Source organism: Lycorma delicatula, chromosome 1 (assembly GCF_047948215.1).
Source record: "Lycorma delicatula isolate Av1 chromosome 1, ASM4794821v1, whole genome shotgun sequence".
NCBI classification, from domain to species: Eukaryota; Metazoa; Arthropoda; class Insecta; order Hemiptera; family Fulgoridae; genus Lycorma; species Lycorma delicatula.
In genome coordinates, this window is record NC_134455.1 from 90,560,494 (window position 1) to 90,573,964 (window position 13,471).

The window sequence follows — 13,471 nt, forward strand, 5'->3', positions numbered from 1 at the left end:
TCAGTCCCTACCAGATAGACAAAGGTCAAGCCATAGCCATTTGAACGCAAACTGATGGTCACAGCCTTTTGGGTTCGGTTTGGCATTCTGCTGATTGATTTCATACCGCGTGGAACGACTATAAATGTAGAAGCCTAACTGCAAAACTCTACGTAAGTTATGGCGCGCCATTCAAGTTATCGGCGACGTGGGCGGCTGACCGACGGCGTCGCCCTGCTGTACGATAATGCATGTACACATGTTGCGAATCCGACTCGTGATTTACTGAGAACATTTGGATGGAAAATTTACGATCACCACCGTATAGTCTGGACGTTTTTGGGAAATTGAAAGAATTTTTGAGTGATAAGCAGTGACGATCTTTGACGATCAGTGATGATCTTTTTAAGATCATCGTCAATGACGAGATGACGATGATCTTAAAAATGCTGTTAATCAGTGGCTAAATGGACGGCGGCAGAAGAATACGACAAGGGTATATTGAAGCTGGTGGGTCGCTACGATAAATGTCTTAATTCATGTGACGATTACATAGAGAAGTAGTATAAGGTATAAGGTAGTTTAAGAGAAATACAAAATATTTATAAAGTTTTCAGAATAAATGTTTTTACAATGAAACGGTTTTTACTTTAGAGATAACTTCTCGTATTTTACTACTAGCGGACCCGGCAATGCTGCGCTATTGTTAAACTTCAGTGATGAATAAAATAAATTTTGTATTATATTTGGCAAATTATATTACGAAAATAATAAAATGTACAATATCAATTCAATATTAATTTTATTTCAATTAAATAAATCCAAATCACTGCAACGCTCTGGAATATACGATGTTTTTGGCGTTTCCATTTGGCGCATATATAAACAAATCGCTAGATTTTCCTATATGGGAGCATGTAACATATAATTGACTATGAGAAAAACATAAATTTTTAGACTCAATCCAGGTATTTGCAACGTTGCGACCTTGTAAATTGTTTATCATTATTGCAAAAGCCAGTTAAATTGGAAATTGCAATCGTTTGAATTGGAATGGCATATTTGTTGGAATCACTGGTATCAAAGGTAGCAGCACATCTTTGAATCTGCTATTTAAAATTCTCGCTTCGATCATATTGTGTAACAATATTTTGATGCTAATCAGGTACCACTGCATAGACGGGTTGGATCAATGTTTCTAAGAAGAATTATAGCAACATCAATCTTTAAATTTATGATGTGTGGTGGCAATCCGGATAAATCTAGTGGTTACTTGCATTTCCGGTCGTGGTCAATTTTTTTATACTTTATTTTATTTATTTATTTTTATTTTTTTATTAATATTATAATTTTTTTTTTTTTTTTTCATTTTTGTAAGTTACGAAAACCATGAAACGGATCATATTACGAAAACAATAAATTGTACAATATTAATTCATATTATTTTTTCTTTCTTCTTATGATCCCACAGTTCAAACCTTACCAGTCTCACTACAATTTAACCCACCGGGTTGGTCTAGTGGTGAACTCGTTATCACAAATCAGCTGATTTGGAACTTGAGAATTCTAAGTTTCAGATCCTTTTAAAAGCATTTTTTTTTAATACGGATTTGAATTCCAGATCGTGGATACCGGTGTTCTTCGGAGGTTTATTTTTTTATTGAACACCCCAGGAACAACAGGCATCCGCCGTAAGGCGTTAAATCAGTTGATCCCGAGTTTTGTGGCAGTAGACTGCCCACTCCCTGTCTAAGTTCCGCACTGGAACCGCCCTTCCGGGTCTTTCCTGGCCGTAAGAACATCCCGATCTTCTCTTCTGGATGGCCGAGATGTCCTCCCCAGGAGCGCTACCCTTCTCGGCACTAACCTAATCGGGATCCGGGCATGCGTTGCACAAACCCGTTCCCCACCGCGCGCGTCCTCCTCTTACACCATGAAGGTCCTTAATTCGTCATCGGAAGCGCCCTGACCCAGCCACTCTTGCGTTTGGTTGTGCCAAGACGTCCTCAGCAGAAAGGCTACCTTCCTGGCTTTACACGAAACCACGTTTCGACCCCAGGCGTTATTTTTTATGCCTTGTATTATTATTATTATTTTTTTTTTAATTTACATTACCGTTAACACCCTCCTCCTTATTTATTGCTCCTTGGCTTTGCTAACAAAGCAAGCTATTGCTTCAAGCCACTGAGCACTTGTTCTCCTGTTCGCAATAGGGGGAAGTTAATTTAAATTCCCCTATTGCGGGGGGGTTGCACTCAGCACATGCTAGAAGACGCCCCAGTTCGCTGGGGAATTTACAACACACAATATACACAAAAATACAGAATATTATACATTTACAACAGAATACAATTGAACACTTAAGGCTACGATACTATTTAATTTTCTACGATATACAAAAGATACACGTATATATGTTTGAATTCTTAAAACTAACAATGACAATATTTATTTTACACCCTCCTCTCAGTATTGCTCCTTGCGCTCTTTGTTGAGATGATCAAGCGCTTCAGACCTTAAACAACTATACACAGTGAGCTATTAACAACTTCACCCTTTCTAAAGGGGCTGTGATACTATGATACAATTTTACACTATATACTACGTCCGCTTTTTTTATCCCAGAGACGTGCGCCATGAAAACTGCTGGCTAGCGGTCTTCGCCCCACTCTCTACTGGCGTCCTCCTTGTCTTTAATGTACTGGCTACCACCCTGCTCTCCGATTTCCACTCTCTCTTCCCACGGAGCGTAAAGGCGATGGCATCCTCTGGTGTGAGCCGCTCCAACCTGAATCTGCTCCTGACTTCATCCCATCTGTGAAACATGTAAAAAGTGTGCTCTGGGGAGTCCTCCAAACCGAAGTAGACGCACCTGGGGGATCTTCTCCTTTTGAACCTATGGAGGTACGTCCCGAAATCGCCATGGCTGGAGAGAAACTGGGTCATGTAATAATCAATCTCCCCATGTTTCCTCCGAATCCACAGCTCCAGTGCTTTCTACTCCACGCACCCTTGGTCGTCCTTTCCCACTCTGTCTGCCATAACTTCCAACCTCGTAGGTGAAGATACCCGCCTTGTGACGCTTCCGATCACCACACCACCCTCCGCGTTCCTAGTCCTAATGGATTTTAACGGGAATCATCTTTCGTCCTCTAACTTTTTATATCTCATAGTAATAAGCCAGGTCTCGTTGGGATGCCACCGATGTAAATGCCTCGGTAAACATTTATATCAGTGATTTATAACTCAGCTTTTGCCTTCGCTGCAGGCCTCATCCGGATATCTTGAATGTCCTACATCGTTTCTCTCTGAATTAGCTAACCGAATTCGCGGAAGCACGAACCCCGCGCCTAGTTCTACACTTTAAAGAGCCAGTTTGTGCGTAAATGTCTCATAATATTCGAGGCAATTGAATAAATAACACAAAACATTGGATAAGACATGTCCGGCTACTGTATCTCAACCCGGGACGACTGCCATCCGAGTAGAATGCGGCCAGATGAGGTCAGCCGTTTCACCTCTCCCATAGGCAGCACTACCATGGAGTTTTGCGAGCCGTCAAACGTCGGCCTGATGGATGTCACCTTTGCAGTGGTGTCTCCTACAAGAGCCGTAGACACTACCCTGCTGACGTCCTCCTTCGTCGCCTCTATGCCTAAGTCCTTCACATTGATCACCTCCATCCTGGTTGCTGCTTCTTTCTACTCACCTTTACTTCCAGGACTTTAGCGGCCATCTTTTCCCTGATGCTCACCCTGGCGTTAGTACCTGCCTTTTCCCGTACCTCCCCATCCTCTCACCGCTGTTTCCTGACGGAGAGGATGACCTGTGCAAAGGCCTTTCCTACCGAATCCTTGACTCGGCGCAGGAGCTCTGTGTACGTGTCTCCTTGTTGCCTCAGAACCACCGTAGCGGTCCTTTCCGGCTTGGTTCCTCCGTCGCTCCCCAACAGAAACAAGGTAACTTCCTCCCCTTGCTTCCTGTACCAGTAGTCCAGTGTCTTTTTGGTCATGCTGCCAAGGTGCCCCTCCGTTATGGCTACTACAACCGCCGCTGTCTTGTCCAAGCTCATCTGAATGTCGCTCCCAGTCTCGGGGTTCTTTGGTGGTTGGGTTTCAATTAACCACCCATCTCAGGAATGGTCGACCTGAGAAGTAAAAGACTACACTTTATTCATACATTTTATCCTCCTTCATCCTCTGAAGTAATATCTTACGGTAGTTACGAAGGCTAAACAGAAAATGAAAGAGAAAGTCTCCCTGCTATATAGATCATAAAAAAAAACGTATAAATAAATAACCTATAATTTCTTTTACTAAATTTAATATCGAGAGATAGTTTGTCATTGTCTATGTCGATCGTTGTCTATGTTAATATTAACTTTCTCAGACAGTTAGTATGTGATGGTCTCTGTTTTTAAATTTTCAATGTATCTCTTTTAAATAGTATTCAACAATGAAAGTAATAACATGTAAACACTCACGAAACAAATAATAAATTGTACAATTTTCAGCGAAATTGGTTAAGTCGATTTTGAGTTATTAGGGCACGCACAAAACGATAATTGCCTTTATTTATGTAGAAAAAATACGAAATAAAAATAAACTATTACCTCAAAAAATAATCGATGGTGTTTTTATCCTTTAATGGATGGGGAATTGCACTGGAGGACAGAGTTTTTCGTCTTGTAGTATAACTATTTAGATAAATTTCAATCTGTCCTACCCACTCTTTACAGATCCCTTCTTTTCTGTTTTCAGTTCTAAAACTGAAGGTTGAACAGTGCTCATGGATGTTGAAATGTCAAGTTCTGAAGAACCGACGCGTACTTAGTGTGATCTGGTAAGGGTGTGATCTGATCCTGTTGAATTGAACCAATATATCTCCCTGTTCCCTGTTCTATTACTGAACAACAAGCTACTGGATAAAAGTCCTTTACGGTTAAAGCCGAGCTTCCTCACCCAATCCGAAGTACAAAATAAAATAATTCTTATATTATGATTATCATTTTTTTTTATGATTAAAGATTCATATATAAACATTTTATGTTTTGATAAAAAAAAAATATTGCACCATCTTTCTCGGTTGCGCCGGTCAAGTCATACTATAAGTACATTGCGTAAGTACCTTACACAACTTTTTCATTTCAAAATCTTTGCAATTCAATCGTTATAAGCCTTATTTTTACTTTCATAATAAACGTTTAAATATAAATAACAAAAAAAGCTTTTTTTAATTTTGGGACTCCAATGTCAATGGTTTTTTATTGATTATAATGATTACCAAAGTAAGATTTAAGCATCGAAATTTCCGAATTTCAAATAAAAACATTTTTTAATATTGGGGATTCATTTACTCTATAGGATAATTTAGTAAAAAAGTTTCGTAGAAGTGATTATTAACGAAAAGCAATTTTAACGAGTTGTTTAAAAATATTGAAAAAATAAAGTATAACTTTTATGATAACAATAAAAAAATGTTCTCATCTTGGCTTCAGGGTGTATTATAAGGGCCAAAACTACTTAAATTTTAACTGCTTCCTGTCCTAGTACTCCAGTGTCTTTTTGGTCACGCTGCCTAGGCGCCCCTCTGTTGTGGCTACTACAACCTTTTGGTGTTCCACCGCTGCTCTCTTGTCCAGGCTCTTCAGAATGTTGTCCGCAGTCTCGGGGTTCTTCGGTAGTTGGGTTTCAAGTAACTATACCTCTCAGGAACGGTCGACCTGAGACTGTACAAGACTACACTTAATTTATATTCATACGTATCATCCTCCTCCATCCTCTGAAGTAATACCGTACGGTGGTCCCAGAGGCTAAACAGAAAAATAAAAGACCAGTGATAGAAGACTTAAAAGGAGACAAGTTTAAGTATTTTTACGTTAACCTGGTCATGATACCTGCTGTATTAAATATAACATAAATTTAACCCAAACAAAATAGGAATCTTGAGATTTTTAAGTAAGTTGAATTAGAAATCAGATATATATATTTTCACTTCCTTGTATGAAGTAAAGAAAGTATTGTGATTGCGAAGAATTTCGGTTTTCAGATTTCAACGGAAATATCCATTTTGACCATCCCTGAATCCATTTCGACTAGTTTCTGCGTGACGTCTGTACACACGTACACGTACGTATGTGCGTATGTATCTAGCATAACTCAAAAACGATTAGCCGTAGGATGTTAAAATTTTGGATTTAGGACTGTTGTTAAATCTAGTTGTGCACCTCCCCCTTTGATTGCAAACGACTGGATCAAAAGTGCCCAAAAAAGTCCAAAATCCAAAAAAAAAATTTTGGACTCTTTCTTAACTGCAGTAATAAGCCCTCATTGAGAGCTTTTCATATAAGTGGTACTTATTTTCATTGATTCCAGAGTTTTAGCCAAATAAAATTCTAATTAATGAAAATTTGGATCTTACAAGGGAAAGGCACATCGGTTCGAATCAGACTTCAACTTCTTTTTTTAACCTTTTTTTTTTAATTTAAATATATTGATATATTAATAATTATTAACCTCTGATTTTAAAAAAAGTTTTACGATCAATGAAAACAAGTACCACTCATGATATACCGTTGAAAAGCTTTCAATGAGGGCTTATTACTGCAGTTAAGAAAAAGTCCAAAATTCAATTTTTTTGGATTTTGAACTTTTTTGACACTTTTGTCCAGTCGATTGCAATCAAAAGGGGAAGTGCACAACTAGATGTTACAGCAGTCCTAAATCCAAAATTTTAACATCCTACGGCTAATCGTTTTTTATTTATGCGAGATACATACGCACATACGTACGTACGTATGTACAGACGTCACGCAGAAACTAGTCGAAATGGATTCAGGGATGGTCAAAATGGATATTTCCGTTGAAATCTGAAAACCGAAATTCTTCGCAATCACAATACTTCCTTTACTTCGTACAAGGAAGTAAAAAGGAAAATTTATAATAAAAATTAAAAAAGTTAAAAAAAGAACAATTACATTTTTTAGAAGTAACATTATTTTCTTGTTGGTATATTTTATAAAAATATCGAAATTTATTTTTTTATGCTTTTAATCTGAGTTACAGATTCCAAACTATTTTTCCTTTTAACAATTAATCTGTGAGTATTCCAGAAATGTTTTAAAACCATACTTTTCTTGCTACAATAAATCTTATTGAATATAATCTTTAAAACATATTTATTTCAACATGGTTCATCTATTCATGTTAGCCAAGAAGTATGAATGTTTTTTCAATGAGATGTTTTCTTGCAAATGCATTGAACAAGAAGTGGGAATAAAATGGCTAAATCTTTACATCTGTCAATTTCCTTTCGGGTAATGGATAAATTGTACAGTATCTTTTATCCAATATTGTTTTTTTCATACTTACAGAATATGTTATTTCCAGTTTCAATAATATATTTCAATTATTTTTTTCTTCATATTTTACGTATTACACTCGAGATACTTGCATTTAATTTTTAAATCACATATTTATTGTAACTTCTGTTGTAACCCAATTTCAACTATTAATAATTACAAAATTACAAGATATTTAATGTTGTAATATTTATGTTTAAAACGTATAATAAATACTAAGATGCAACTGCTATCTAGTGGCTAGTTGGCTTATTGGAAACAACTTCTAGAGAAATTCTAAGCCTTATATAAGCGAATTTTCACTATAAAATTGTGAAATCCCTTTTTGTCATAAATCTCCTGTAACTTTTATGTTAAATTATTATGTTTTTTTCAAAAGAATATTTTGTTTGAAGTAACTATATAATTTTTTTTATATAAATTTTTGTAATTTTTTCAGGTCTGAAATAATATACAATAGAAAGCAACACTTATATAATTTCTCTTCATTATACAGAGTGTCCCATATAAAACGCAACCCATCAATTACTCATCCATGAAATTTCAAAAGTCAAGCTTACTCCCCTACTCGTTACTGAAATGGACTTGTCCAACATCTGAACATCGCGACGACGCAGTAGAACACTACCGATAGTAACAACAATGCAATCATAACGTTCAGTGTATTGCTTGAGACAAGATGGTGTTTTCGCTAGATTAACGTGTTTTCATTGTTGAGTCGTACTTCAGTACGAAATCACTGGTTGCAGTGCAAGATTTGTTTCGCCATAAGTACCCAGATAAACCAGCTTCTAACAAAACATCAGTATTAAGGTTAGTTGCAAAATTTAGAGAGACTGGTTCTGTTAATAACAAGGAACACAAAAAATCTGCGTCAGTGTTGAATACAGATACAGTCACTGAAATCAAAGACCGATTACTCGCCTCGCCAAATAAATCGATCAGACGTTTGTCTGCTGAAATTAATTTGTCTAAATCAACTGTTCATCGGGCGACCAAACAATTACAATTACGACCTTATCGCATTCAAAAGGTTTATAAACTTCTTGAGCCCGACAAAGAAAAACGGCTACAATATTGTCAACGGTTCCGTTGATTTCTGCGTGAGGGAATTAATGTTATGGATTCGTTATTTTTCACAGATGAAGCACGGTTTCATTCGGATGACTACGTAAACAGCCAAAACATTAGAATTTGGAGTGCTGAAAATCCCACGTTTATCACGAAAAACAATTACACCCGCAGAAGTTGGACGTGTGGTGCGCGATATCGCGGAAGAAAATAATCGGTCCTATTTTTTTCGAGTATACCATTAATGCAGAACGATATCAGGATATTTTATTTCTGTTCATTGCACTCTTAGAAGAGGAAGACAGACACTGCTGGCTACAACATGACGGTGCGACATCGCACTACGCAGGTTCAACTTCTGATTTCGTTGAAGAATTCTTTGGTAATCGTGTTATCGGTTGAGGCTAGTGGCCACCAAGATCTCCAGATTTGACTGCGGCGGATTTTTTTCTACGGGGTTACCTCAAAGAAAAAGCCTACAGCAACAAACCATGAACACTTGAACAATTGAATGTCAATATTGAACAAGCTGTATTAAATATCCAGCCACAAACTTTGAAAAAATGTTGCAAGAAACGCTGTAAAAAGAATTGAAGCTTGTATTCAAGAAGATGGCAGCCACTTCCAACATTTTCTCTAAATGTAAGGTAATGAATGGTAATAATAAAATTTACATTTACACATACCTTTTTATTATTTCAATACCTACCAATATAAGGTTGGGTTGCGTTTTATATGGGACACCCTGTATTTAGGTGATGTCAATTTTGATGATATAAGACACCGAAACCTATACAAATCCTACATTTAATTACCCAAAGAATGACAGATTTTCAAGTTAGTAATTCGTAACAGAGGTCCTTTACGCTGATTGCAATTTTTCGTTCCAAATTGTATAAAAAAATTGATTGGTATTATATAATCTTAATTTCACCGCAGACGTTGTAGTTGTTTCATTCATTTTCTTTATTCTATTACCTAATGTAAACAAATACTGTCATCTTCTTATTTGTTATTGAACCAGCTGATCTTAATTATTGCAGAATTATTAATTGTATGAATTTTATTTTCCTTTAAAGTGTGAACTAAACAACATAACTAATTTTATATTTGTTGTAGATAGACAGTATGTTTACCATATTTAAAAATGTGTTTTTAACTATTGTATGAAACTATCATGATTTAATGTAAGGATTAATTAATTCAATGTAAATTTAAAAAGTAAATAAAGGAAGTGCTTTAATTCGTATATATTTGGTGATCATCAAACACACATGCGACTGCATGTATGTTTGATGGGCGCCTCTTTGATGGTGTTTCTCTCCACTTGAGTTCTTGCGATGTCTGTGCCTGTGCGTTGGCGAGATATGTGGATATGTGGTGTGTGTGTTTGAGGAGGTCTCATGTGTCTGTGGGGGAGTGTTTGGGCTTGGTTGGAACTGTGTTTGATATCCTTTTGTGATGTGTCGTGTTTTGTGATGCGCGTGATGATATGGCTTTGATGTTTCCTTGTGGTGACCAATTATGCATATGGGGACGTTAACCCCCCAGAAGTAATGCTCTACCAGTTTTTACAGGGGGGGGGGGAGGATTACCAGGGGTGGAGTTTTAGTCGGTAGTGCGCAGGTATACATACGCACCTGTTACATACGGAACCTGTTAGTGAGCCCGACACTGCTTAGGCCCCCGTAAATGGGGTTCCTTCACAATTAATTAATGAATGTATAAGTTTACGCAACCAACGTATTACACCGCGACTGAAATTGTTGTACAATAGTAAATCTATTAAACATTAGTTCACAACTACATTAGTAATGAAGGTGAAGCAACTATAGTTTATTTGCCATTTTTCAAATTATCAGCAATATCAATTCCTATCCATACTTCTATCTGAGAATCATTCCTTGCACATTCTTCGAGTAGATTCTTAACAATGCTTAACATTCACTATACATTAGTCTTTCTTAGCCGTTAAACACATATAAATTTTTGATTCATGTGTGACCGATTCTCAGTCGTGTCACACGCCACTTGTACCCTGCAAGTCAGTTTCGCTTCGTTTTTCCATTTATATGGAGTAATTTGATTGCATTTAATTTCTTATTAATCTTCTCCAATCCTTGCTACAAGTGTTACTAATAATGTTGGTTACGCGATTTTTGAAGTCTGCCGATAGAATAGATGTTATACACGTATTTTAACTGTCATTCTGAAGGCTTCATCTGCTCTTTCAGACCCTGAGATACTAGCATGCTCTGGTATGTTCATATAAATGCACATCGGTGTATCATTCAATGTAATACATGTAGAACGGATAGGATGTTTGCGACAAGGCCATTCTCTATAGTTTTTTCGAATTGCAATTAATGCGCTTAAAAAGTCAGAACATATATGCACTCTTTCTTCACAAAAATGTTCAGTGAAGCGAAGATTTTCCTATATAGAAATGAGCTTTGCCGTATAAACACTGGTCTAGCAGTCTCCAAAAACGAGCTTCACCATTAATGTCTGTAGCGCATCCAACACTACGTTCAGTTTTAGAAACGTCAATATAAATTATTTTATATCCTTCGTAGGTACTTAGGATTGATGAAAATTCCTGTTACATGAATACTGCTGGTTTCTATTATTTTTCCATGATGTAATCTTTTTGTTACATTTGTAAAAATCCAAGGAGGTATTTCTTCTGTAGAAATTGTTAATATAACCGGAAAAAGATTTCGAATTTAATTACTGATTCATGTTAGATACCGGCTGTTCTAAAGTAAAGGCAGTTACTTTTATGCGGATTTAAATTAGATCGTGGATGACGATGTTCTTTGATGGTTGGGTTTCAATTAACCACACATCTCAGGAACGTTCTACGTTCTTTTCTCTGCCCGTCTTTTCTCTGGAATAATCAGCCTGTTAAATGTTAATACGTGAGATGCTGAAAGTGTTATTCACCGTTTCTCCTGATATTCAATTTTCTGCATGGCTGGACTCCTTTTGATTCTAGTTCTAACTACTTCTTCATTAATGAAATGAAGTAATATCTGCATACAACGACACATACTTCTTTAAAGTGTCAAGAAGAGCTGTTTCCACATTTTTTACTCCAATAACCTTCAATTTCAACAATCTGATAAATCAAGTACCGTTTCTAGTTTCGATGAAAAAACCTCCATAAGTCTTTCTGATTTCCTTAACAGGACCAGTAACATATTCGGTTATAGCTCTTACATTAACAAATGATCTTACTTTACTTTTGAAAAATCTTTTCTTTCGTTTTGCAAATCAGGTATTTAGGCGAAAGTCCTGCTTTAAGCTTAGGCTTTTTTGCTGACAATTTCCGTTTCGGAAATATATTACTGCTCTTTTGTCTATATTCCTCGCAAACAAAGTTCTTTAGAACGAGGATATTTACAGTTATTCCCTGAATCGGTTAAAATACTTGAAACAGTAACCATAGATGCGTGCTTTAATATTCATAGTCGTAGTTCACCAACCTCCTTGTAGCCTTAAATGGGAAGATTCACTAAATCGCTAGGACTACCACAACGATATAGCAAGCAAGGAAACAGCGAGGGCTGAACCATGTCTAATCCATTTCAGACAACCCGCGTACTCACCAGCCAACCGCAGTTAACAGTCGATTGACCCGCACAGGCTTGCCCCTGTCTACTTCCATTAGGAGCTAAAGTAATGTGTTAGCGCACTCACTGGTGTTTTTCCAGACCGAACCAGCGGAAAACCTCTCAAACATCAGGAATCCGCCTTCAAAGGTCACACTTAGAATCACTTTAGTTTTGATACTATATGTTTGCCTACATGTTAGTGTTTCCCGCAGCGCACAGCAAACACTAAGATGAAGGCTGGTCGTGATAGAACCCTCATTGACCACATTCGCAGATCCAGAAAGATCGCACACATTGCTATTGTTCCTTCAGCTATAGTATGAAATATTACAAAGCTTATTACTTGACTGTTCTACTCGGAAACGCAACCAATCAGGATACACAAATTACCTCGGTACCTGGTACCGTAAACATACATCTGTTAAACAAACATTTCTTGACAGCTCTATTTACATAATATAATCTTTAAAAACCTTTATAAAAATATTTATTCCCAAGGAAGATAGAGCAAAAGGACAAAAAAACATATATTTTTATTTTAAGAAGTGGAGATTGACTTTTTTGAAAAAACGTTTTTAGGTTATTTATATATTCATTATAGGTAACAAATTTGATTTAATAAATTTTTCTCAAAAATGCCTCTGAAGAAAATAAAAATCTGTTTTTTAGCGATATCACCCAGCCCCTTAACAGATTTTTAAAAAAAATATGATCAATGCCCCATATATAGAAAATTTGAGCCAAATTTGAAGAAAGTCGGTCCGGTCAATCCTGTGATGAAAGGCCAAAAGCAGTGCGATGCACATACTTACGCATATACATACACGTTTTTTTTATCTAGATGAATTATTTGGACCCTAAAACGTAAAGATTTGCAAAAGACCTGATACCCCATTTTTGACCTGATCACCGTGCTTTCCTCTTTAATATACTCGCAGTTGCTCTAGCTATATTCTTTGGAGAGTAAAAATAATATAAACTAAATTATAAAGAAATTTTATTGGTAATTTATTCTAAACTCAACAGAGTAAAACGTTTGAAAAATATTCAAAATTACCTCTAACCATTTAATTTCTCATTAAAATTTACTTAAAAATTATTCATCACAAACATCAGCATCCGTTAAAAAAAAAATAAATAACCTTCTATGTAGCGCGGATTTCAAAATAGTGGTTGACGAAAACGTTGAATATATTTTTAAATAATTTGTATTTATTATTATAACGAATTTAAAAAGTAAAGGAAATGTAATTACATCTATTTAAAGCAAAATATTTTGCTGTTTTTAGACTTTAAAGGCACTCTGTAGATAGGTTATAAGAAAAGGGGGGTACTGTACGTATTGTGTTTATATTTTAAATGGGATATTGTTTTCAAATTAATGTTTAGCAAAAATGATATTAATAAAAACACAAATAGATACAACAGATCTAACGCGGATTTT